Genomic DNA, 26,092 nt, shown 5'->3' with positions numbered 1-26,092 from the left:
TTTAAAATTTTTAAAGAGATTTGTTAAAGAAAAACTATCTTCTTATTCTTAAATAGAATACTGAATGCATATGTGAATAGGCCATTGTAATCAGTTCCGAGTGCCATACTTTGAGGGACACTGAGTGTCCTCAAGGGCCACACCTGAGGCGACAGCCAGGGGGTGTTCCATGGAGGTTGCAGCTTTGGAGATGCTCCACGTTCTGCAGGAAAGGTGGGGAGACCTGGGGGTGTTCAATCTGGAGACAAGCCTGCTGACGTGATTGCAGCTGTTTTCAAGTAGAAGAATGAGGTACAGAGTAAGGAGACTGCTTGTCCTGGATTTCCCTAGGAAAAGGGTTTCGTCCTTTGGGGAAAGGCATGACAGACCTCTCTGACAACCTGATTTAAAAAAAAAAACCACATAGGCTTTCTCCCCAGAAAGCACACTTATATCAAAGCAAAATTGACCCATGATATCAGGGATTCCATAGAACCTTATAAAGTCCATGTAAAGAATTCCCATTTCAGACAGTAGGACTGACAGTGAATGGAAATTTCAGGATTTGGTTTGAGCTCAGGGAGAATTCTCAAAGAGTCTGGCAAGTGCTCCAGTGGAACTGGGTTTTTCAAAATGGGATTTATTCCCCCATCACTGGAGCCTGCAAGAATGGGCATGTGAGCTTTGGACTCACCGAGATCGGGATGTGGATACATGATGCTGTTCTAGCTGTGCATCTCCAGACAAATTAGTTTTTAACTAACAAATTAGTTACCCTGCTAAGTTTCCCTCCGCTCCAGTGGGGAAGTGGAAGTCAAATCTATCAGAGTGGTTGGAATCACTCAATGACAAAGGGTGTATAAAATGCCTATCCCACTACTAGAGAGGTGGAAGAGCAAAAATTAACTTCTCTGAGTAATTCTCAAAGACGATGGGCAAGAAAAAGCCTAATTCCTGCCTGTGGATAAGTTCTTCATAATTATGTTCTTTTTTTGACTTAAGAATATTTGAGGCAGCATTCTAGCTTTGTGTGGGAAGTTACAATAAATGCCTAACTCCAAATATGTACCAGATTTATATTTTAAAAAAAGAAACTTTTTAAATGCATTAAAAGGTGATATTATGGTATCTTAAAGGTTTTTTTTTTAAAGCATTCTAACCAAAGTATGAATGAACATTATAGAAAATGAAAGGGACTTGAGATGACTCAAAGTGTTTTCAATGAGGAGAAACTTACCCTGCATTTCCGTTTAATAGAAGAGGGAATGAAGTTGCATTTTCAGGCAACACTTAATAATGGGAAAGAAAAGTTAACTATACATCAGGTGAAAAGTGATAATGCTAAATAGTCACAGGGTATAGAGTAGAAGTTAAATGCCTGTGTTTACGATTCTAGAAAGGAACATAGTTTCCAAAGCCCTTTGGTAATGGGCTTCTTAAAATGTCCAGTGGGGTATGAACTGGAGGATATGAACATTTAAGTCCCATGGGAGGTGGGATATTCTTAGCAGCTCCACAGAACAGCTCCAGAGTATTTGCTGCAATGTGAATCATGCTTCATTCCCCAAGCAGCAAATTTGTGTGGCACACCTACTACAGCCAGAGCTGCTCCAGACATTACTGGATGGGAAGGTGGTGTGGAGGTGAGGACAGGGGTGTCCCTCCCCTACAAGGACCATAAGCCAGGTTGGGGAACTGAGCACATGCTCTTAGAAGAATGAGTGGTGCAGGCAATGATTTCCCAAGTTGTTGAGAGGAAGGAGGGAAAGTGTGTTGAAGTTGATGACAGCCTTCCTGGAGGAGGTGAGAACTGAGCTGAAAAGTAGTAGGAGTTTCTGTCTTTCCATCGCAGTAAATGGCAGCTCCAGGCATCTGGATGTTCAGTCCAAAACCCTAGAAATCATACTTGCTTCCTCTTTCCCTCACCCCGAAATCCAAACTCTCGGCCACTCCTACATCTTCTACCTCCAAAATACATCTTGATGCTGCAAACTCTCACCATCTCTGCTGCCATCAGCCTGGGTCAAGCCGCCATCATCCCTCTGAAATGCTTCCATAGTCTGTTAACTGGACTCGCTCTTTCCACTTTGGACCCAGCCTCGAATCCATTGTCCATAAAGCAGACGGAGTGATGATGTCACCACTGCAATGTACACTCTTCAGAGGTTTCCCGCGGGGCTAAAAATGAGGACTTTGCTCCCCACCATGGCTGACTAGGCCCTGTAGGACATGGCCCAGCTACACAGATCTCAGCCCCGTCCTTCTCCCCTCAGCTCACCGTGGTCCGGCCACACTGCCTTCCTGTGATGCTGTGATCCCGTTAGATGCACCACAGAGAAAACAGAATGTGAAAATTACTGAAGGCCGTCTAAAGAGATCAGCTCAAAATTAGTAAGAAAGCTGGGTTTTATAATGATTCTGCCACACAAATGTGGGCGTGTAAGTAGAAAATGTCAGCAGCATGGTTTGATTTCACAGACCGCTGGGGAAGGCTCCTTTTATATTTCAAAATGTACCTCCCCCACCAGCTTCATTTACTTCTTTCCCAGGATAATATATTTTATGAAATTCCCACCAAGAAGGACCACCAATATTTACTATGTGCCAGGTACAGGAGCTCTAAGAAAAGAAGACATTAAAAAAAATAATAATAAAAAAAAAGGAAGACATAAAGACCTACCTTCTTAGTGCTTTCAGGCCACCAGGGGACACAGACCATCATAACAAAAAATAATCATGGTGAAGAGTTTGACGAGAGGCCGTGAGAACACAGGGGTAGGACGCCTAACCCTGACTTGGGAGATCAAGGGAAGCTTCCCAGGGGAAATGTCATTCTAGCTGAGACTTAAAGGAGTGGGTGTGGGGCAGGAGGCAGAGGCAAGTGTTTCAGTGTCCTTGGCAGGGGAAACGGTACATGCGAAAGGATGGTATATAAGGGTGGCATGACACTTTCATGGAAACCAGGAAAGTTCAGCATGGTTGGGACATGACGGGAAGGTAGGGCGTGAGGGGGTGGAGAAAAGAGGAACCAGATATTAGAAGTAAGCAGTGGTCTGTGAACAGAAAGCCTTACGAGCCACCAGAAGGTCTTCTGGCCGGTCAGTAGCACATGACAGGTTTCATGCAGTGGGATGGCATGATCTGGTATGCGTTTTAGAAAGCTCACTTCTCTGACAAGGAGGCATCCGGAGGTTGGCAGGCCAACTGAAGGGCTGTTCTCTAATCCAGAAGAGAAATGATGTTGGTATGAACCCACAGAGAGGCAGAAAGAATGGAGAGAATCCGGAAGAGAGATTTAGAAAGGATCCTCTGAAAGACTTGGGGGTAAACTTAATGCAAGGGTGCATGAGAAAAGAGTAAAAAGAATGATTCATTGTGTGGAAACCATGGGCAACCTCTCCCAGGCTCCCAGGGGCTAAGACAGGGATACAAGTGTAAAAGGAGCATTGGGAGGAGATGGGGAGAAGTCACTCCAGAGAGTGAGATACCTTTCTTTTTTTTATCTGAGAGCAGGTTTTCTTTGTGGTGTGGGCTCTGTAAATTCTGAAAATCGATGGCTGGGAGAGTCTGTGAAAGGTGGAGAGAGAAGGTACCTTAGAGAATCATTGAATCCTTAATTTCACGTTCTTCTGTCATTAATATAAAATATTAAAGAGAAATATTGAGTCTGCTAGGGAATAGCAAGGTCCTTTCCAAGTCCATTATCCTGGGATACCTGTGTTTACATTTCCCATGATGAAGGTGTGCCCAGAATCTTCTCTGCTCTGGACAAAGGTGATTGCAGCCCCTTGGGGGATAAAAGTGTTTCCTCATCCCATCTGGCTTCACATCCCCACAGAAGTCCTCATTTACATTTTGCGTGAGTAAATGTCTGGACCGTGCAGTGTTTTATGAGCTTCCTGGACGTGTGAATGTGGGAGAGACAGACAGACACAGAGAAAGATGGCAGTAGATCTGCTTGAGACTCTACCCAATTAAGTTAATTCCTGTGACATCATCCCACTTTAGTTGAAGTCTTCTGAAATGAGTCTTTCTTGTTTTACCTGTGATTTAAACTCCTATTAAACAATGGACTTCCATGAGAAAGAGAGTTCCTTTACAGCAAGGTTTCCCAACCTCTGGGGCTCACTCCTGACATTTGGGGCTCACTCCTGACATTTGGGGCTCACTCCTGACAGTTGGGGCTGGATAATTTTTTGTGGTAGGGGCTGTCCTGTGCATTGTAGGATATTTAGCTGCATTCCTGGCCTCACTAGATGCCAGTAAAGACCTCCCCAGGCCCAAGTATGACAATTAAACATGCCTCCAGACATACATCGCCAAATGTCCACAGACGGGGGGACCAAATGGCCCCAGTTGAGGATCATTGTTCAGAGCATTGGTTCTCAAAACATTGTGCTCAGACCAGAACATCTGCATCATGTGAAAACTCATTAAAAGTTGTGGTACATATATACGATGGAATATTACTCAGTCATAAAAAAAGAATGAAATAATGCTATTTGCAGCAACATGGATGGACCTAGAGATGATCATACTGAGTGAAGTGAGTCAGACAGAGAAAGACAGATATCATATGATATCACTCATATGTGGAATCTAATTTTAAAATGATATAAATAAACTTATTTACAAAACAGAAAGAGACTCACAGACATAGAAAACAAACTTATAGTTACCAAAGGGCAAAGGGTGGGAGGGATAAATTAGGAGCTTGGTATTAACATATATACACTATTATATATAAAATAGATAACCAACAAGGACCTACTGTATAACACAGGGAACTCTACTCAATATTCTGTAATAACCTATATGGGAAAAGAATCTGAAAAAGAATGATTACATGTATATGTATAACTGCATCACTTTGTTGTACACCTGAAACTAACACAACATTGTAAATTAGCTATGGGGGCCAGCGATCTGCGTTTAAGAAGCCGTCGGGTTGATTCTGATCAACACTAAAATTTGAAAAGCACTGCCTTAGAGCAAATGAACGGTCATTAAAGTTACACTGGAAATAGTTATTTATGTAAAAAAAAATTTTGTTTGGATAAGGGAAGATTTTCTCTCTTCCATTTTTCTTTCCCATTTAAGAAAAGAAGTAAAAGTACGTCATTTTATTTCTGCAAGGCAAAGATTATTGATAAATAGTTCCCTATCAAGGAAAATCCTTATAGGTAGGCAAATACTTTTTAAATCTCATGAAAAGTTTGTTACTCTGAACAGGATTCTTTTTTCCTTAGTTCACAAAGATCAAATAATAATAGCGTGATTGGGTATCAGACTGACAAAGAGAGATTTTAAATAAGCACATGGAAAAACTTTCTGCAAGTTGAAAGAAATGTGATACAGAACTTCCATTTGGGGCAGCAGGCACGCTGTCTGCCCAGCACCCCACAGCATTTGGAGAGCCAAGGCAGGCGTCTGTGTCAGGGAAACCCTCCCTCTGTTTTCTTCCTTACCTTCCCTTGTCCCAGTGTATTTTCAGATTCTGAAGTTGCTAAGCTATTCAGTGATGTTGACATCTTTAAGAAATGCCTTTGGGACGCAAAACATTAGACTGGATTTTAAAAATCATTTTATCAGAAAAGGAAATGACGTTCCACTTAAATAATTATTTTTAAAGAGGCAAGTATGCCAAAATAAGGAAGATAAATTTAGTAAGACTTTGTTCATTAATTCATTCTTTTCTTTCATGTATTGATTAGTTCAAAAAATATTTATTGTCGACTGGATAACAGTGAATAAGACAAACATTTATTCTCTGACCTCATGGGACTTACTTTTTTTGTAATCAAATGAAACAGACAGAAAGCAAATAATCCAATAGTTCAAATTTGGGGTTGTACCCTGTTCGTGGATTATGAGATCAGTTTAGCTGTTCACAGACAGCTTTCATGATTGTTTCTTTAAGGAACAAACTAGAATGGAATGAAGAAAGTGGACCTCATTCTACCGTAGTTCTTAAGTGTGTTACTTCATCAAACTGTCATTTCAGTTGTATGTGCATGTGAGGGCATAAATCAAAGTCAAACATTTCTCTTTTTTTTAATTTATTAGTTTTTTGGGGGGAGGTTTTGGGTTTTTTGGCCACATCCTGCTGCATGCGGGATCTCAGTTCCCCGACCAGGTATCGAACCTGTGCCCCCTGCATTGGGCGCACAGAGTCTTAACCACTGGACCGCCAGGGAAGTCCCAAAGTCAAACATTTCTTGTTATGAGTTTTAAAAGTTTGAAAAATACTGAAAATTTTAAAATAAATGAAATGATTTCAATTGTAATACATGCTGTGAAAAGGCTAAGGAGCGAAGATAGAAAAATCACAAAAAATGCCAAGTGTAGAGAGGTAGTACCAGCATCAGCTGTGTGGTCAGAAATGGTGTCTCTGTTGAAGGACCCTTCCACCTGTACCCAGTGAGGAGAGGGGCACTGCAGGACAGAGGAGACAAGCCTTCCAGACAAAGGAAAGACCAAGTGCAAGGCTTCTTCTGGGGCCTCAGTACCCGGGGTATGGCAACCTACGTGGCAAAGAAAACAGACAGTTCACCTCCTTCCTCCTTAGGAAGGAAAATTCTAAAACTTTGGGTTGATAGAGTTACAAAAACAAAAGGGGGACATGAACCTATTCCATAAACACAGATAGGTCTCACTTCAACGACATGGAAAATCCCCAATTCAAATAACTCATAGAAAGAAAACATAATTCAGTTAAAATTCAGCAAATATTTATTGAGTTTTTACCATGGGCACATAATTACACTAAGGTGAATTCGAAGATAAACAAGAGTTTTAAGATGTGAGTGTAAGAGTTTAAATACAGAAGCCAAAGATTATAATTTACCTATTAATAAAACCGTCAGCCATCTCCTTTTCAAGAATATCGATTCCACATGCCTGAAATTTACTTTCCTCTCATTAGCTTTATAACAAAGACTTCATTCACTCCAGAATAGTCTCTGCCTAATTCGATAACAGAATGGTTTCTGCCTAATTAGATGATCTGCTCTGATATATATTTCAAAAGCTAGGGGTGTTCTGTATCCAATGGTGATTTTCTATGCTAGGACCTCAAACAAAGCATTGCAACCTAGGACCTCTGTCACACCCTAATCCTGCACCCCAAGGCTCTCCGATTCTTTCATAGAACCCCAAAATCAAAAGCCAGCACTTCGATAGGAATTATGCCTGTGTTTGTAACAAACTTCCTATTGCTGTGCTTCATATTATCAGCATCTTTATTTATTTATGTGTTTATTTTTGGCTGCGTTGGGTCTTCGTTGCTGCGCGTGGGCTTCCTCTAGTTGCGGTGAGCGAGGGCTACTCTTCGTCGCAGTGCTCAGGCTTCTCATTGCAGTGGCTTCTCTTGTGGAGCACGGGCTCTAGGCACGCAGGCTTCAGTAGTTGTGGCGCAGGGGCTCAGTTGCTCCGCGGCATGTGGGCTCTTCCTGGATCAGGGATTGAACCCGTGTCCCCTGCACTGGCAGGCGGATTCTTAACCACTGCGCCACCAGGGCAGTCCCAATCAGCATTATTTTAATCCCCTCTGTCTCCTTGCCCCCTCACTCAGTTCAACTGCCCAAGCTCCTTGACAGTCCTATTACGCATCACTTACCCTACCTTCCTGCCGACTGTCAGCCTGCAACGTCTTAAAAGCTCAACTTCTCACTTTCTTTCCCAGACGAGCAGAATTCACAGAGGCTGCAGCAGTGACCACAAAAGCTATTTCTGTAGTTGACAGCATAGACTCATGGTCCTACCTTGACGACAATGGACTGTAGAACCACAGGCCATTGGCGAATGGTCTGGAAACTCCAGAGACAATATTTATACTTTAGCTCAAAACAACTAGAATCCAGGAAAAACTTTGAGTATAGACAGCAAAGTCACAGGGAAAGTTGTGAAGGATCCTATAAGCAAATAGTTTAAGACACAGTCATTTGCAGTCGTATCAAGAACCTACTCAATGTCCATATTCTTTGAAGAAGTATTTGAGAAGCTTCTGGAACACTTTTGAAGAGTTTTCCTAAGGAAATAACTCAGAATTCAGAAATAGATTTCGGATCAGAAATGTTATTTGTGGCATCATTTGTGTTTGAAAATCAATCAAGTAGCCTTCAGTAGGAGAATGTTAAATATATAATGCTATATCTTTTTAGTGGACTATTTAAAGTCATTAAAAGAAGAGAGGATAGCATAACAAGATGATTGATGTTAGAGGGAAAAGAATAAAAATCAGAATTTATGATACAATTTCACCTATATTATATATGCATAGAAAATGCATAACAGATGTATAGAAAAACTAGAAAAGAAATAAGAGTTGAGATATCTAGATATACTACTAGTCATTTTTTCTTATACTTTTAAGTATTTTTAATATTTTTCTAGAATAGCATATATTCCTTTTGGATTCTAAACAAATAACCATTAGCTCAAACATTATCATGCTATTTCTCCAGTAAATGTAAAAATAATTCATGGTTTCAGACAGTATTCAGCATATATATGGCACTGGGCAGGCTATCAAAATTTGCTTGCCAACATCCATGAGTATACACTTGTTTAGTTTAATCACAAATTATTGTCAAGTAGTCAAGCAACATGAATATTTTATAATTTATTGTTGGTTGTACTTGTAAAACAATCAAGAACTCTCATAGGAGATTTTCATTCTTTATTGTGAGGAAAAAGAGAAGGATCTGTAATCATGCTTTGCTTTAAGAATGTGACCTTTTTTTAGAACCAGATATAATAGGATAATAACCCACTCATAATAAATAATGTGCCTCCCTAATTGATTACTAAAATTTATCAATTAATTGTAGGAAAGTAAAAAGAACTATTTGTATAGTTCAGATAGATTTTAGCTCCTTTAGAAGTTTTATCAGCTCTTCGAGCCTTGCATGGTTACAAGTTACAAGGTTATATATTATGATCTACAAGATTAATGTGCCAGTTCAAGGACTTTGAGCTATGGACTGGAAACAGAGGGTTTAAGCTTAACGAACACTTTGTTTCTTCACTCAACTGTCCGACCATTTGCTTTGCCCTAGATAAAACAAGACCAGCTCTTCTGATCACCTTGAAAACTTGGTGATACACCCTCCCCCATCCCTAGAGGCCACATTAGTCGTCTACGAGCAGGCACATACTAAGAAGACATGCACTCCTCTGTTTTGGAGAATTTTCCCCTTGTTCCTCAGCCCCGTTTATAATTTCTGCTTTCAGGGAGTCTGTATTTATGACAACCCAATCATCTTGGCCTGTGCACTGCTTCTCAGTGTGAGGAACCAGAGCCTTCTGTGGAAGGCTGCTTTGTCAAGGACACTGTTGGCAAGTTCCTGCTTCCTCCTGTGGGTGGTCCAGCACAGGCCCGTGATGTGCCAGGAAATTTAGATCCAGGGAGCTCTTATCTATTACAGTGATGAGCCTCCTGGAAATCAGAATTACAGGTAACTAATATTCCTTCTGTGTGCCAAAGTAAACCCCAAACTCTTAATCCCCAAATGACAGGAGTTTTAATATTAAAATATTTTTTTCTATGTAGCATATGTAACGATTTGTTAGTCTCTGGGCCACCTATATGGGAAAAGAATCTGAAAAAGAATGGATATATGTATATGTATAACTGATCACTTTGCTGTATAGCTGAAACTAAAACAACATTGTAAATCAACTATAGTCCAATATAAAATAAAAATTAAATTTAAAAAATGGAGTTCATAAGAACTACTTTCCATGGTAGATATAGGAGGAAATGACATAATGTATGTGAAACGCCAGGCTTCTGTGGTATGCGTTTCACATACTTCTTCATCTCATTATTAAGGTGTATTAAATGCTTCCAACCCATTGTAGTTTGTTCATCCTTACAGGGAAAATGTACTTCTTCTCATTTGGTAATTAGAATGCAACATGCAAATGCTCATGTCTACCTTAGTTTGGGATCAATTGCCGCCTGTAATTCCTACCAATATATAAACAGGTACTAATCCTGATACTTGAACCTTTGACCTTGACCTCACCCGACATGTGCAGCAGGAACCCCAGGACCAGGGAGGAGATGCTGCATGCACATTCCCAACAGTACTACCATATCCAGCCCACACTCCATCTACTCATTCTGACCTCCAGCCCCCTTTTACTCCAAAGAAATGACTTTCCAGGTAATCATAGAGTGAACACCTGGATGTCTCTATACAAAGAACAAATTTGTTATGCAAAAAATATATATTTTGTGGGAGGGGAAAATTGTGGAGAAGGTTTATTATATTACGTTTGGAAGATAGATTGATGTTGAGAAAAAGAAAGGAGAGCAGGTAAATTCAGGAGACACATTCCTGAAGATGAAGCAACTTTTGTAGCCCGTTGTATGTAAAGTGTATGCCAGCTACATCTATGGCAGTGGTTCTCAGAATTTAGCAATTGAGGATCCTGAGTTTCTGATTCAGTAGGTCTGGGGTGTGACCAGATAATTTGTATTTCTAACAAGTTTCCAGATGCTGCTGGCCTAAGAAACACGCTATAAGAACCACTGATCTATATAATTCATATAATGAATTTAGGAGCTTTTCATCTTTTTCACTGGTCTGGAATAGTTTCAATAGCATTGGTATTATCTGTTTTTTATAAAGTTACTTGGAACCCAACTGTGAAATTATTTAATCCTGGTAATTTTTCCCTCTTTTAAGTGATAGACTTTTAATCACTGTTTCAATCTCTTTCTATTAAATTTTTTTTTACTTCTTGGCTTAGTTATCCTATTTTATTTAAGAAATAATGCCTTCCCTCTAGGTTTTCACATCTATGGCAATAGGGTTAAATATAATACTTTCTTCTAATTATTTTAATCTTTTTGTGTGTGTTTCTCTCTTCCCTCAATCCTAATATTTTCCTCTCTTCTTTCCTCAATCATACTCATGAGATGGTTATACATTTTATGAAAGAACCAGCTTTTGAATGTATTTGTTCTTTCTACCATGTTTGTTTTCATTTCATGTATTTCAGTATTTATCTTTATTAATTTCTTCTTCATACTTTATTTAGGTTTATTCTTTTGTTCTTCATGGAATTTCTTAGTATGAGTACTATGTTCATTTATTATAAGTCTTTCAGTAATGAAGCTATCATAGTTATAAGCTATACATTTTCCTCTGAATATAGCTTTAGCTGTATTCCATAAGTTTTGGTAGGAAATAGATAGTCTCCTTTGCATTGGTTGTAGATAGTTTATAATTTAAATTTTGCTTTTCTCATTAATCCTAGAGTTATTTTGAAAGTTTTTTTTCAAGTAGTTAAGATTGACTAGTTATTGCTTTATTACTTAACATCAATTTTATTTGCTTATGATCTAAGATTATGATCTATTAAAATACCTACTTTTTAAAGTGATTTTAAAGTCTTTTTAGACTTGTAATTTATATTTTATTAATGTTCCATTATGATGCAAGTTCTGTGCACAAATCTATTAGATTGTGTGGCTTACGTTTTTCAAATCTTATGTCCTTTCTTATATTTGGGCTTCTACATCAGTTCTGAAAGTTCCCAAATCATTTCCTAAAACCAACATAACTTTTCTTTCAAAACCTGATAAACAAAATACAGACCAAAAAAATTGACCAATTTTCACTTATACATGTAGGTGCAAACTCCTTAATAAAATATTACCAAGTAAAATCCAAAGGCATCTCGAAAGAATAATACACTATGACCAAGAAGGAGTTGTTCCTAGAATATAAACATGGTTAAAAATAAGGTAATTTATCAAAATAATTTGTCTCATCATTAAATTAAAGGAAAGAAAAAAAAAAGATAGTAACAATACATGTGAAAAAGGCATTTGTAAAATTCAGCCCTTTTTAATAAAAAACCTTAATTGCTTTCTTTTTCAGTTTTACTTAAATGTGGTAAAGACTCTCCACCAAAAACTAACAACAAAATTCCAAATGGTGAAATTCTGAGGTTCTTCATATTAAAATCAGACCTAAGAGAGTGTATCAGTGATCTATTGTCACAATAATGCTGTAACACAAACAACTACCAAACTTCGTGGACGTATAATAATGACCATGTCAGTAGCTCACAGGGGTGGGGATCAGGGGATCTGAGCTGGGCTTGCGAGCACATCTGTGGTCAGGTACCAGTCATCTAGGCAGCTCTGGGCCCCCGACTGGGCTTGCTCACGTATCGGGGGCTGGCTGGCTAGGAACTGATGTAGGATGGCCTCTGCTAGAACGATTGGGGAAATTTTGCTCTGCACGTGTTCTCCCCTTCCAGCCGTCTAGGGCAGGCACACTCTCGTGGTAGTGACACAGGAGCAAAAACAAGCCCAAAGTCAGAAGCACTTTTCAGGCCTCTGCTTGCATCCTATTTGCTAACATCCCATGGACCTACACACTCAAGTGGCTCAGCCTAGAGTCAGAGTGTGAGGGCCCTGCAAAGTTTCGTGGCAGAGGGTATGGATGCAGGGATAACTGACACTGTCTTTGCAGTCGTCTACAGACAGGGATCCCTGCTTCCGCTAATATTATTCATCATCATTTCCGAGGTTCCAGTGAATTTAGCGGGAAAAGGAATATTTAGCGTAGGTCACGCAACCGGAAAAGTAATATTATCCTTTTTTGTTGATGATGTGTTTGTATACCTACAAAAATCAAGGGACTCCAGGAAACAACTGCTACGATGAGGAAGGATATTTGACAAGTGATTGGATTAAAAATAAATGTAGATGCATAGCACAGAGACCTATATTCAATATCCTATGATAAACCATAAAGGAAAAGAATATTAAGGAAAAAATGTGTATATATGTATAACTGAGTCACTTTGTTGTACAGCAGAAATTAACACAATATTGTACATCAATTATACTTCAGTAACAAATAAATAAATGTAGAAAGGTCAGTAGGTCTTCTTTATTAACATTCATTCAACAAATATTTATTGAACTGAATGAATGCCACGCATTTGCTGGGGAGGGGAAATCTCCCGTCTCTACCCTCTTGAGTTCTGGTGACTTGGACTAATCATAAAATCGACACAAGAGAGATGAACAGGAGAAAAAGAAACAAATTTAAATTCATGCACATGGAGGTCTCATAGAAATGAGACCTAAGAAGTGGGGAAAGCGGGCAGCTTTTATATTTTTTTAGACAAAGAAACAATACCTTTGTGAACAATTGACAGGACAAAGAAACTTGGGCTTTGGGTGCTTAATTACTGAAGACTGTAAACAGAGTTTGTGCTTGAGATAGTAAATTCGAGAAGTAGCAAGGTTTATTTACATGGGCTCTCAGCTCCAAATTCCCCATCTCTGCTCTGTAGGGTGTCCTCCCTCCAGGTTCAGGAAGGGCACCTTTCATGTGAGTGATTTATTTCCTGCTTTCAGAAAGTCAGAAAGGAGGGTCAAAGTGTTCGTCTTACGTTGGCCATTTCGTAAGTAACTTTAATTCAAAATAATCAATATGCCAATGAGGCACATTTCGGGGAGGGCCTGCCCTGGGCCCCAACACAGTCATCTAGTCCCTGGAGATGTAGTAATGAAGGAAAGAGAGAAAATACTTTTCCTCACAGGGCTGATATTTTAGTTGGTGGAAATGGAAAGTAAACCACAAATGAGTAAATAATAAGTCAGATGGTGACAAGTACTATGGAGAAAAATTAAAAGCCAGAGAAGAAGTATAGTAAATTCATAGCAGGCAGGGTGGGTGACAGGCAGTGGTGTGCTCTTTCCTATGGGGTGACGAGGGGAGACCTCCCTGATACAAACAAATTGGCATCTGGGCAGAGACTTGAGGTCCAGGAGGACACCTGCCTTGCAGAGACCTGGGACCAGCACATTCTGTTCAGAGGAAACAGCACCAACCAGGGCCTTGAGACAGGGCTGTGCTTGGTGTGCTTTATTTATAAGAGCTATCCGTTACGAATGGAGACGTAATTGTCGCCCTAACAATACACTGTACAATACTTAGGAATGAACTTTAATGAGAAATACTAATTTGAAGAACAGAAAACAGTATCTGCAAAAACCTGAGAAAACTGTTTTTAAAAGAAATAAAAACAGAGGAGGCAAACTTGCCTACGAGATACTTGATTGTGATCAAGACAACATGATATTGGCAAAGGAATAAACAAATCGATCAGTACAACAGATTGGAGAGTCTATCTAGAACCAAAGCTCTACTCCTACTTGCTAACATATTCAAAAGTAAATATTCGATGGAATAAACAACAAAGTCCTACTGTATAGCACAGGGAACTATATTCAATATCTTGCAATAAAATATCATGGGAAAGAATATGAAAAAGAATATATATATACCTATATATGTATAATATATATATAGGACTGAATCGCTTTGCAGTTCACCTGAAACTAACACAACATTATAAATAGCTATGAGTTATTATAGATGGAAAAATGTACATTCAAAGAGTAAATTAGAGATGGATAAAGGCACACATTTTTAAACTGAGCAATAAATATGTATTCGTTTTCTACTGCTGCCATGACAAATCATCACTAACCTAGTGGCTTAAGGAAAACAAATTTTCTGCCTAACAGTTCTGTAGGGAAAAGTCTGACATGGGTCTCCAGGGCTAAGGTGTCAGCTGGGTTGTATTCCTTTCTGGAGGCTCTGAGGGACCATCCATTTCCCCCCCATTCCCAAGGTTTGTCCACATTCCTTGGCTTGTAGCCCCCTTCCTCCTTCTTCAAAGGCAGCAGTATTGCATCTCTCTGACAGTTCTTCCACAGTCACATCTCGCTCTTACCACACCTGGAAAAGGAGCTCCCTCTTAAGGACTCTCATGACTACATTGGTCCCACCTGGAGAATCCAGGCTACTGTCCCCATCTCAAGGCCTGTACATTTAATCACACCTGCAAAGTCCGTTTTGTCATGGAAGGTAGCATCCTCACAGGTTCCAGGGATGAGCTGATGGACATCTTTGGGGACCGTCTTTGTGCCAACCACAAACATTTCAAAGGAGAATATTTTTATAACCCAGATGTCAGAGAAATGTTTACAATCAATAAGACGCTAACACTGTACCATGTAATTTGTTTTAATCATGTGACCCAACATGCCATAAACAAACTCAACAGACGTAAGCTAGATGTATTACAACATGTGGCAGACAAAGGGTTAATGTCTTGCATTTTTACAGCGTTCATCAGAATTGATAGAAAAAAACAACTTTGAAAAGTGGGGGAAAGCTCTGAATAGTCAATTTACAGGAAAGCAAATTCCAATGGCCAGTAAAACCACAGGAAAATATGTTCAATCTCAGTAGTTTTCAGAAAAATACAAGTTTATGGTAACAATGAGTATATTGGTTCCCTAAGGATGCCATAACAAACTGCCACAAACTTGGTGGCTTAAAACAAAAGAAATATATTCTTCTCACAGTTCTGGAGGTGAAAAGTCCGACATCAAGGTCAGGGCCATGCCCCCTCCAAAGACAGATTCTGTCCTCTGTCTTCCAGTGGCTTCAGGTGTTCCTTGGCTTGTGGCTGCATAATTCCAGGTTCCACCTCCTTCTTCACATGGTCCTCACGTCTTCCCCCTCTGTGTCTCTTACAGGATACCTGTCACTGGGTTTAGGGCACACCAAATAATCCAGGAAGATCTCATCTAGATAGCCTTAGCGATATCTGCAAAGACCCTTTTTTATTTTTATTTTTTCTTTCTTTTCTTAGTTGAAGTATAGTTGAATGACAACGATGTGTTTATTTCTGCTGTACAGCAAAGTGATTCAGTTATGCATGTATCAGTATATATACATTCTTTTTTGAGATTCTTTTCCATGATGGTTTATCACATGATATTGAATATAGCTCCCTGTGCTCTAGGTAGGACCTTGTTGTGTATCCATTCTCTATATACTAACCTACATCTGCTAATCCCACCCTCCCACTCCGTCCCTCCCCCAACTCCCTCCCCCTTGGCAACCACCAGTGCAAAGATCCTTTTGTTAAATGAGACCATACTTATAGATTCTGGGGATTAGGACACGGACATATCTTTTAGGGGGCCTACCATTCAGCCACTACAATGAGATATTATCCCTCCCATCGAATTGGTTATTCACCACCGTGGTAGATGGAGAGATTGGGGTGGGGGGAGGGAGTATTGTACCCTGCTGTGGTCTGGTGAATTTTTGAAAAGCAAACTATTAATGCAAAAACACACACATATCATGTATTACATGACTCAGCTTCTGGGAAGCTAGCCCATAAAAATAAAAGCACCAGTATGCACGATTTTATACGCAAGAATGTTATTGCATCATCATTGCGGTGAAGGAAAGAAGAATCTGGAAACAAAATGAATGCCCGGCAGTTGGGGAATGATTGAAAAAAACTGCGGTACCCCTATTTTATGGATGTGTATATGTAAGAGATCTGAGAAATACGTGGAAGGAAAAGTATCAGCTTTTATTACAGGCAGGGTGATGAGTAGATCATGCCAGAATTCATGTTTAAGTGGAAGAGATTACTTTCTTTTGAGCCACCGTACCTGGGATCCTGTAGAGATGTCTTGATTCCCTGGTTCTTGGTATCACAGAGCAAAGCCACGTGTACCCAGCTGCCGTGGTCTCCATCGCTCGGGCTCAGGTAGGAAGGCGCCCTGGCTCCTCTCTCAAGCTCCTCGAGCCTGTAAGTATACGCTGAGCTCCCAGAGTAACAGTGTTTTGGTTCTGCTCTCCCTGAGGTACCGTGAGAATACTGTTTGGTGATTTGACTGGACAGATTTAGAGATGTAATCAGTGGCTTTTGACAGAGTCACTGCTGACTGAGAAAATTCCTGCGCCATTTAGTTCAGGAACTGAGAGTCAGTGTTGGGCTGGGCCGCTCAAAGCTGCCTTGCCCCTGCTTCCTGCAATTCCCCCAGAATACTTTGAGCGGTGGGAACACACTGAAAAAGGTACACAGCTTCCTGCTCCAGAAAAAAGCCACATGCATTTAAAGGTATAAACTTCTGGTAGGTTTGCTTTTTAAAAAATGTCTCCCTTGCCCAGAAACCTCATGGCTTCCTGGAATCTCGGTTAAGAATTCAGATGTCCTGATGATAAATTTCTAAATACCGTAATTTCAGCCAATATACTGTTCACAAGTAGGAAAAAGAGGAAACTTTCTTTGATCATAGGAACTGTTTTTAAAAAATTGTGGGGAAATGCAGTACAACTGGTAATCGATGGAAACCTGAGATCAGATTGTTAGCAATCCTTTCAAATTGTTTGCATCCTCTATAGAATGGAGCGTCAGGTCTGTACCAACTCCAGAGTACTTACAAATACTTAGAAATAAATTACTGACATCAAATCTCTTGAAAAGCACCCAAACATAAGTAAGTAACTGACTCTTCTTCCTCCAGGAAACTGCCCAGCTAGGCTCTTGAAGGTACATCTTACTTTTAAAGAACCCTTAGGTATCATGCACAATTCTTAATATCTTCTATATTTTTATCTTAGTCTACAATGAATATAAATTGCTTTTCTAATTAGAAAAGAAAACGCACATTAACTAAAAACTCATCTATGTGATTTAAGAATGATAGTCCATAAAGTATTGAGGGAATAGACTTTTAAAGAAGCAGCCAAATGAGTAACAGCCCATGATCCAAAATTCGTAGTGTGAATGCCTGGAGACCTTTTACAGGCTGATCCTTATAAGGAGGTTAAATTCTCAATTGGTTACAAATGTGGGAGAGAGTGTGGCATGGAGGGGCCTTCCACATAAGAGGGACCGACAGCCGAATCTTGGCTACTCACTTCCCAGCTAAGGCTCCAAGCTTTCATCAGTTAAGTGGAGGTGACAGCAGCTCTTACCTCTACAGAGCTGTCACAAGGCTTAGGGTGCATGTTATAAAGTGTTGGAAAATTGTACCCAATAACTCACAATCTGTGAATCTCCGGGAAGGTATTTTTCCCTCATTTTCTTCTTTCTTATTTTATTGTTTTTTAAATTTTATTTGTTTATTTTTTAATTTTTATTGAGGTACAGTTGATTTAGTTTAGTACAATGTTGTGTTAGTTTCAGGTGTGCAGCAAAGTGAATCAGTTATACATATACCTATATCTACTCTTTTTTAGATTCTTTTCCCATAGAGGTCATTACAGAGCACTGAGTAGACGGAGTTCGCTGTGCTATACAGTAGGTCCTTATCAGTTATCTATTTTATATATAGTGGTGTGTATGTGTCAGTCTCAATCTTTTTTTTTTTTTTTTTGGCCACACCGTGCGGCTTGTGGGATCTTAGTTCCCCGACCAGGGACTGAACTCCAGCCTGAGCAGTGAAAGCGCCAAGTCCCATCCGCTGGAACACCAGGGAATTCCCTCTTGTTTTGAATTAACCATAAAAAAAGAGCATTGGCTTGATAGTGATTTTCACAGAGCAGAAATTTTCTATTTTAATGAAGTCTAGCTTATCAATTCTTTCTTTCATGGATTGTACCTTTGGTGTTATATTTTAGAAGTCATTGCCGTACCCAAGGTCATCTAGGTTTTCTCCTATGTCATCTGCTGGGAGTTTTACAGTTTTGTGTTTTACATTTAGGTCTGTGGTTCATTTTGAGTTAATTTTTATGAAGGGTATAAAGTCTGTGTCTAGATTTTTTTTTTTTTTTTTTTTTTTTTTACTAAGAGACAAGCCACAGAGTGGGAGAAAACATTTGTAAAACACGCATCTTGTTAGGGTAAAGTGGCAACTTGCAAGCTTCTTACATGTGCAACTGGTGTAATTTATTTTGTTATGTAGTGTGAGGTACAGACTTTAGTTTTAAATGGGTGTGTAGTTTTCTAGGCATCAATTTTAAAGATTATAACTTGACTTTATCATGATCAAACTTCCCAGACATACTTAGAACTATTTGTGGATATTCTTTTCTGTTTAATTTGTATATGTGTTCATTCATGTAGTAATGCTACAATGTTTGAATTGTAGTGGCTTTATAGTTAAGTTATTTAGCTGCCTGCTAATTAACAGATACTCAACTTCTAATAAAATTTATTACTTGTAAAAAAAAAAAAAAAAAAAGAGCAGTATGAGGTGTATTAGGCCATTTGCCCTCAAAATACTACTGACCTCTTAACTCTCTCTCAATAATTATTTGCATCTAAATAGGCCAACTCTCCGGCAATTTGATAATGGAAACAGATCAAACTTTCAAAAGCAGAAGCAATGTTAGAAATCAGGTGTGTGGTTCCCAGGGGGCCTGGGGGCGCCCTACGGGGGGCTCCTGGGTGACAGGAGCTTTGGTGCTGGGTGCTGATTACATGGTTTGTACACTTAAGAGTCTGGGCATGTGTCTCTAAGCGTGTTACACTTTAATAAAACGTTGAAACGAACAAAAAAAGAAATGTCCCAGAAAGTAATATCCTCTACTTAGTCTTTAATGGCCCATATTCTTTTATTTTCATCTTTCTCACAGTTCATATGCACACCAGAGGAGAAGTTGAAATTCAGTGCTTTAAACAGAGGTTTTCAACTAAGGGCAGGCATCAGACTGGCTTTGAAGTTTTTTTAAATTAAAGGTCAAAATTCACCTCTGGAGATGGTGATTCAGTAGGTGTGGAGGTGAGGCCCAGAAATCTGTATTTTTTTAAATCTCCAAAACTAGGAATGACAGCTCTGAAGTCTACAGCAGAGGTTCTTAAACTTTGCTGCATGCTAGAATCACCCGAGGAGTTTAAAAATATCGAGGGCTGGGTTACCCCTGAGCTTCTAATTTAATTGGTCTGGGGGGGTAACCTGGGCGACCAGATTTTTAACAGCTTCCCAGATGATTCTAATGTACAGCGACGTCTGTGAACAACTGTCTAAAACGAGGGAAGGAGCTTGGAAACAACCTCCTGTAGGGATTCAGCAGCAGCAGGTGAGGACAGCATCATTTCTCAAGCCAAATCTGCCAGCATCCACCCACCGTTTACGTTAGCCGGTGGCTTTCACATAAGGCAAATATTTATTGTATGTTTCTATAATGAGCATGTATTTGTTTATAGGGCCTTAATAATCCTGTCTGAGTCATCATCCTTCTTTTAGCCTGTAAATTTCTAAATGGCAGGGGCGAGGGCAGGGTAATTGCTTGTACAAGCACCTAAGTGCTGCAATTAAATGGATGATCACAATAATGAAGAAATGTCTTTCCGCAGCGCGCCAGAGAGGCCCACACCACCCGTGTATATTTCATCTGCCCCAATGACTTCACTGTAGGAAAAGGAAATGTAGGAAAACAAACATCTCGGAGACTAAATGTCTCTGTTTCCCAGAGGTCAGCACGAGACTCTCAGAAGTGAGGTTTGTACACCAAGATTGTTACTCTGGTGATGAAAGATGATTTTGTTTTGATGGGGAAATCAGCCTTGCGAATGACCGTACTTGCCGTTTATCCAACTTCCTAGTTCTTTGTCTCCTTTCTGAACCATGGATTCTATACCTTGCGCTTCGTACCTTCAGAACACTTCTTTTTTTCAGACAGGCCTTAGAATTTACTTGACAGTAACCAAGAGGTCCAGCTGAGTGGGATGGGAAGGGGTAGACCTCTTGTCCTTTATCAAGGAAGGGAAGTTGCCCCTTGAAATAAGCAAAGATTCAGAACCCAAAGTTCGAATGGTTTTACCTACTTGAGAAATCATGTAGTTACAGAGCTAGTTGGTGAGAGATGGCAAAATCACCACTACTGTCTTGCTCTGTTCCCTGAAACTGAAATATTAAGTTTATGGCTAGCCGTAATCAACTGACAGCCCTGAAGAAGCCATGCCCCTTGCTCAGAAATGCCTCCCTCCATCCTTGCTGCTTTAATAAACTCCTTACCACCCTCCACGTGGTACCTCCTTCCTGAAACCTTTCCTTGCTTAATCTCTGCTCCCGTAGTCTTACAGCACACCGTCCAGGCTCGTCTGTTAGACCTGGGCTCTTTCTAGAAGAGGAGAGAATCTTACTCACATTCCCAGTCTCGGATCAGTTCTGGACCTTAGCACACGGTAGGAACCACCCCACGTAATTACAGGAGATGATGTGCGGCAAACAGCTGGCCCCTCCTGACAACGTGGCCATGTTTATTAGCAGAACCTTTGGACAGTAGAGCTTCTAACTGAAGCTGACATTATCCTAAAATAGGAAGCCACATCAGTGCTGCCTTTTGACTCGATAAATGTCAGCTCTCATCCCATCCAAATAATTCCTGACTCGCCAACTGGGGCTCTAATGGAAGATCAAAGAAGCTCTTAAGACCTGGAGCTCTTCTCCATTTCAAGACGCGGGTTAATGCTGCAGGTTAATTCTGCGCTCTTGACTCTACGTGGGAATGGCAATGGAGGAGTACCTGACCTTTAATTCTAAGTGAAATATAAAAACATTGGAGAGTTTGGGGGGGGGGGTGGGAGAGTGAATGTAGGGAAGAGAAGACTAAGTGGGAGGTTGAGGCGGAAGCAATAAACAACATTTACCTAAGAAGGGGTCTGTGCTGTCTAATACTGTAGCCACTAGTCACAAGTCGCTATTGAATTTAAATGTAAAGTAATAAAATAAAACAAAATTAAATATTCAGTTCTTCAGTCACACTAGCCACATTTTTTTTTTACTGGCGTATAGTTGCTTTACAATGTTGTGTTAGTTTCTGCTGTACAGCAAAGTGAGTCAGCAATACCTATATATATATATATATATATATATATATATATACCCCTCTTTTTTGGATTTCCTTCCTGTTTAGGTCACCACAGAGCATTGAGTAGAGTTCCCTGTGCTGTACAGTCGGTTCTCATTAGTTGTCTATTTTATACAGAGTACACTAGCTACATTTCAAGTGCTCAACAACCACGTGTGGTTAATGGCTACCATATTGGACGGTGCGGGTATAGGGCATTGCCATTATCAGAGTAAATTCTACCGGACAGCACTGGATACTGTGTTTCCCTTGCAGATGGGAAACCTGACAACTGGAGAAGTTCAGTGATTGGGCCCAAGGACACACAGTAGGCCCAGGCCTGGGACCCCAACCTCAGGAACCCCAGGCTGACCTCATAACACTCCATGCTGTGAGATGTGCCCACTTTCACTGTTTTTGTTTGTGTGGGTCAAAGAAAATGAGGGAGGCTAGCAGATTTCAGTTGATTTCCCAAAAGTACAAAATAGCCAGCCATTCGGTGCCGTTCTACTAAGCAAACTTACCGAAAGAAAATTTGTAAGTAGAAAGCTCATGGCATAGTAATTATCTTAAATGGAAAACTTGACTTCTGAACAGAACTTGTCTTTATACTTAAAATGCTAAGTTATGTGGCCATCAAAGCACCATCTAATCACTCAACTTAATATCAGGTGAGGAATTTGCATGCAAATCAGGACCTCAGTGCATACACTTGTAGCCATTTAACTGCCTGCTACTGTACGGTAATTACGTATTATTGTGTTTTTAAATATTCGAAAAAGAAAAAATGAACATTTGCATCTTTTGCATATACATACTTGTGGTTAGGGCTGTCAAACATCATGCATTGATGTGAATTATTTAGCTTTTCAAAATGTTTCTTATATGTGTTCAAATTTTTCTCTGGTATCTTGAGCTGGTTTCAGTAATAGAATGATGTGCCCACGCTTGACCTCCTGTAGAGAATATCAGATTTCTTTATACATTTAAATTGGGTCTCCAGAAACCGAGGAGGTGAGTTTTCAGACCTGGGGCAACATTGAAAATACCATTATGTGGGGAATGTGTGTTGGTGTCATAGTTACGGGGACATTTTTTGGACGTGGTATTTCGGAAAGCTAACAGGATTTTTTTGAACTCACAGGCAATACATCTTCATACGTTTGAGCGAAGACATGTCTATCCTGTTTCTTTTAGCACCTTGGGTGATGGTGCTGAGAGCTAGACTGTTGATTAGAAAGTAATATCCAGCTGGTGTTAAGGGGAAGTTTCCTCTCTATTCACCCGGGTCACATATCAATAGTGTTTGAGTTACTGGACAGAAAATTACAGCATTCCAGACCAAAAGTGACTTAAAGGAACGTTATCTCACAAAGCAAGGACTGCGGAGGTCGCTGGTTTTAGAGTTTGTTAATTCTCTGGTGGGACTAGACCATCCCGGTGCCATCTTGTTGCTCTGCCCTCCCCTCCCCTACGTGCCTTTCATCCCCAGGCTTGTCCCCTCAGTGTCACAAGTTAGCACATCTCTGGGCATCCTGTTTGCAACAACTGCGTCCGAAGCCTGGAAGAGAAGCAGTTTCTCCTCACGTGTCTTCATTACAGGAAGAAACACCTCTTCCAGAAACCTACCCTGCCACACACACACACACACACACACACACACACACACACACACGCACTACCTCTAACAAACTGCCTTTGACATCTCACTGGCCAGAATTGGGTTATGTGCTTATTCTTAACTATCAGAGAGGCTGGGTGTTTCAGCTACTCAGTGATGTACAACAAACCACCCAAAACTTAGTGGCTTTAAACAACAAGGTCTTACTTCCTGTGATCTGGGGTCTGGCCGGGCTCACCTGGGTGGTATTTCTGGGTGGTGTCTGCTGGAGCTGCAACATCCTAGGTAACTTCTTCGCCCACATGTCTTTTATCTTGGCTGGGATGACCAGACTAACAGGGGCCGGCCAGACCTTTCTCTTTCTTCACGTGGCCTCTCCACGCGGCCAGCTTGGGCTTCCTTACATCATGGTTGCCTCAGGGTAGACTGACTTCCTACGTGGTGGCTGACTTCTGAAATAATGTGAGAGTAGGAGCTGCAAAGCCTTGGAAAGTGCAGTCTCAGAAGGCGCAGAATTTCAGTTCTGCACTCCAGTGATCAGAGCAAGGGTCACCCGAACTCAGAGGGAGGGGAAATCCACTCCGGCTCCTGATGAAAGGCGTGGCAAAGTCAGATCGCCCAAGACACGCAGGATGGAGGAATTGTGCGGGATCAGCGGTTAGTACAAACTGAACTTGATGATTCAGACTTCACTGTGGCATCCGCTTTGCTGCCCTGGTCATAGCCTGGACACAGCCTATTTAAATGACCTTTGAGAACACAGTACCAGCATTGCCAGGCTCAGGAAATGATACCATGCACCTAAATTCCATTTGAGAGAACTGAATTAATCCGGCCTCATTTTCTCTGAAGTTGAATTAGTAAAAGAATAGATTACCATATATTTAAACAGAATAAAAATGTGCCTGGGACTGATAAACAATAAATTCAGCAACGTGGCAAAATGATAAGATTTGATCCATTGAAGTGGCATGTCCTTGGGTTTTGTTATATTGACTTGCACACTTTTCTGTATGTTGAACATGACATATAATTTTAAATAAAAATAATAGAGTACTGTAGTGAGCTCGGGTGTCCTTAGTGAGAAGGAGAAGGACATTTCTAGGTGATTTTTCATTGCTCTCTCTGACTGAAGGGTCTGTCTTCCCAAGGGCACAGCCCCAGATGGGAGGGCCCTGCGTATGATGGGAGAGTGCCGGTGAGGGTGGTTCCAGAGTCTAGGGAAAGCTCAACAGCTTAGTTAACAGCCTGTCTTGACACAGTCTCAAATCCATGCAGCTGTCAGAATGTCTGGAAGCCATCAAACTCTTAGAGCACCAACACATAACGACGCAGGAAACGTTCAAAAGTAACGCACCTGATTTGGGGTGAAATTAACTAAGATTTTACACTTGATTCTGGGACAGGCCAGTGAGTGTGGTAATTACAAAAAATTATGAGAAACAAACACACAAAACTTGACAGCTGAGAAATTCTATCCAATGGTATACTTTTTCTGAAAATTGGTAAAATTTACTAAATTTTAAATAAAATACTTAACTTTGGCCAAATTTCTGCTTTTCTATTGAAACGGGTCAATGTGGTTTACGGGGACACTGAAGTTTTACATGATCTGAGAACCATAGATCAGTGAAAGGGCCAGAAAGCAGGGGAACTGGTCCAAATTCGAAGCTAAAATCCCATATTTATAGTATTCTGGTATTGTTTTATCAGAGTGTACTTACAGTATTATTTACAAAAACAAAACCATGACACCTGTTACCATTATGGTTCACTAGGGGAAACTTGTTACAGATGGTCTCATTCGGCCTTCACAAGCCCTCTGTGAGATGCGACAGTGAAGATCCCCAGTTTACTGCTAGGGAAACTGAGATTGAGAGAGGTTAAGTAAATTGCCTGAGGTTGCACAGCTAGTAGGAAATGGAGCTGCATTGGGACCCAGGACATCCTGACTTCAAAGCCACTACAAGATATTACCTGTCAAAGAAAGTCCAGGAGAGTGCCTCAGCCTGGCTTAACAGGCTCAGGACTTCGGGATGAGTTTGCTCCCCCCTAAGCCAGACATCCCTCTTCCACAGCAGTTTGTTGGTTTTCAGCTCCAGACAGCAATTGTTTTCTTTAGTTCATTTACCCTGTGCTCTTGAGTCATCCTTCCTCATTCCCCACTCCATCAAATTCTGCAAAGGAAGTAATTTAATCAATCTACATAAGCGTGCTGCCGAAATCCTTTTTTCCAGACTTGCTGGGGAAACAGTTGGATACCAGCAAGCACAGTTTTACATCTCAATGAAACACATGTTTCAGGAGTGGCTGTCCTTTAATGAGAGAGAGAGAGAGAGAGAGAGAGAAAGTGCGCACATACGTGCACAGATGATAGATATAGATAGAGATAGAAATGGATAGATAGATACAGAGATAGAGATGGATAGATACATACATACATACGTAGATGATAGATAAATATAGACAGATAGAGATGGATGGATGTATAGATAGATAGATATGGATAGATAAATACATACATAGATGATAGATATAGACAGAGATGGATGGATGTATAGATAGATAGATATGGATAGATATATACATACGTACATACATAGATGATAGAGATAGAAATGGATAGATAGATGGATAGATAGAGATAGACAGAGACAGAGGTGGATAGATAGATACATAGATGCAAAGATAGATACACAGATATAGACAGATTGAGGTAGATAGATAGATAGATAGATCATACCTATATATATCTTTTACACAAATGGAATCATCCTCTATATATCATGCTGTGACTTACTTTTTCCTTAACTAACAACACTTTGACATTTTTCCA

The 26,092-nt window shown here is 40.3% G+C and overlaps 1 protein-coding gene and 1 long non-coding RNA gene across 11 annotated transcripts in view; one reads left to right on the top strand and one right to left on the bottom strand.

The window, feature by feature from the left end:
* The window catches only part of THRB (thyroid hormone receptor beta), a 384,719-nt gene that overhangs the window by 186,693 nt on the left and 171,934 nt on the right, over positions 1-26,092 (top strand). The window lies entirely within an intron of this gene.
* Positions 1,067-13,749, bottom strand: LOC309629131. The gene is made up of 2 exons (XR_014244874.1): positions 4,136-13,749; positions 1,067-4,095 (listed from the first exon to the last, which is right to left on the bottom strand). It is a non-coding gene; the product is annotated as an uncharacterized lncRNA (long non-coding RNA).

Source organism: Balaenoptera borealis (assembly GCF_965194805.1).
Source record: "Balaenoptera borealis genome assembly, chromosome: 5".
NCBI classification, from domain to species: Eukaryota; Metazoa; Chordata; class Mammalia; order Artiodactyla; family Balaenopteridae; genus Balaenoptera; species Balaenoptera borealis.
Note: the sequence above shows the minus strand (reverse complement) of the source record. Positions and strands in the feature narration are given on the sequence as shown.